The sequence below is a fragment of the Myotis davidii genome, unplaced genomic scaffold (genome assembly GCF_000327345.1).
Source record: "Myotis davidii unplaced genomic scaffold, ASM32734v1 scaffold1205, whole genome shotgun sequence".
In the NCBI taxonomy this organism is placed as follows: Eukaryota; Metazoa; Chordata; class Mammalia; order Chiroptera; family Vespertilionidae; genus Myotis; species Myotis davidii.
The window spans coordinates 116,172-118,413 of NW_006295739.1; positions in this window are offsets into that span (position 1 = coordinate 116,172).

Here is a 2,242-nt window from a genome sequence, read left to right on the forward strand (position 1 = left end):
AGGAAGGACCGGAGCTGCCAGGTGTCCTTTTAGGTCCTGCCCCCCACCCCCCGGCCCCCCATCTCTCCCAACTCCTCTATCTGCCAACTTATGTCACAGCCCAGCTCTGACCCGCGATGCCCTCCAGCAACCCCGTCCCTGGAGCTGGGCCTTGTCACCTCCTGGGGGAGGGGAGGGCAGAGGAGGGCAGGTGAGGGGGAGGGGAGGGGAGGGCAGGGGAGGGGCAGGGCAGGGGAGGGGCAGGGCAGGGGAGGGGCAGGGCAGGGGAGGGGCAGGGCAGGGGAGGGGCAGGGCAGGGGAGGGGCAGGGCAGGGGAGGGGCAGGGCAGGGGAGGGGCAGGGCAGGGGAGGGGCAGGGCAGGGGAGGGGCAGGGCAGGGGAGGGGCAGGGCAGGGGAGGGGAGGGGTTCCTCCTCCAGGGGCCCCGACAGTAGGGGAAGCGCACTGCTCACCGGGATCGGGAGGCGCAGTGGCTCCGGCTCCGGGTCCGGGTCCGCGCTCACGGCCTAGAGCTGTCGGCAGGACACAGAGCCGTCGGTCTCCCATGAGGCCGACACGTTACACGAAAATCAGATCCTGCCCATTTCCCTGAACCCCTCCGTTCGGTCAGGAACATTCCGGGGGTGTGCGGGTCGCCCTCAAACGTCAGTAGATACACCCAGCGCTTCGGGACCCAGGAGGGCAGCGGCTCCCAACCTCCCGGCCCTTTAAACACGGCTCCTCACGCTGTGACCCCACCATAACGTATTGTCGTGGCTCCTTCATCCCTGTCATGCTGCTACTGCGATGAACCCTCATGTAAATGTCTGATCTGCAGGACGGTCTTAGCGACCCCTGTGAAAGGGCCGTTCCAGCGCCAAAGGGTCGGGACCCACAGGCTGAGAACCGCTGCTCTCGAGGCAAGAGCAGGAGCTGAGGTGCTGAGACAAGACCACAGACCCACAACCTGCCCCGGAGGCCATCCCTGCTGGGAAACCCACGCCATTCCGGTAATTCTCTCATCACTGACGTCACTCCCTCTCTCCCTCTCCCTTCTCTCTGAAATCAAAAAACCATATTTTAATAAAGCAACAGTTGAGCAACATTATAAAGAACAAACTTGGGGGTGAGGAAGACATGAGACAAAAATAAAAACATAAAGACCCACAATCAATGGGACACAGCCAAACAGTTCTGAGAGAAACACCATACAGCAATATAGGCCTACCTCAAACAAACAAACAAACAAACAAAAACACAAGAAAAATATCAATAAATAAAAGAATACAGGTCCGACCAGAAGTAAACAAAACCGTCTAAAAATTACAAAGGTTTAATGAAAACAAGAGGTGGCTCCTGAACAAGATAAGCAAAATTGATAAACTAACCAGATTCATCAAGGACATAAGACTCAAATGAAATCAGAATCGAAAGAGAAATGATAACCGACACCACAGCAATACAAGAGCATTGTGAGAAAACTAGAGGCCCGGTGCACGAAATCAGTGCAAAGGCGGGCCTTCCTTCCCCGGCACCAGCTTCCCTCTGGCGCCTGGGACCAGGGCTTCTCTCGCAGCCCCGGCTTCGTCTGGAAGGTCGTCCAGAAGAACGGCCGGTCTAATTGGCATATTATGCTTTTATTATTATAGATAATCTGAGTAAATGCCAACAAATTAGCCTAAAGAGAAAAATTCCTGAAAACAGAAACAGTGAACACACCAGACCAGTGGTCGGCAAACTCATTACCCAACAGAGCCAAATATCAACAGGACGACGACTGAAATTTTTTTTTGAGAGCCAAATTTTTTAACTTAAACTATACAGGTAGGTACATTGTTATTAACTTCATTAGGGTCCTCCTAAGGCTTAGGAAGAGCCACGCTCAAGGGGCCAAAGAGCCGCATGTGGCTCGCGAGTCACGGTTTGCCGACCATGGCGCCAGACCAATAACAACAAACAAAAGCCCTGGACCAGATGGCATCACAGGTGAATTTTACCAAACTAGTCCAAAAAATTCAACATGAGGGAAGACTCTCAAACATGTTTACAAGGCCATCATTACCCTGAAACCAAAACCAGGGAAAGGCATCACAAAAAAAGAACATTATAGGCCAATAACCCGCAAATAAAAAAAGAAAAGAAAATGAGCAAACTGAATTTAGCAATACATTACAAAGATCAGCCCTGGTGCCCCTACACCACAAGGCTGCAGGTTCGATCCCCAGTCAGGGCACAGACCCAGGGCTGTGGGTTCACTCCCTGGCT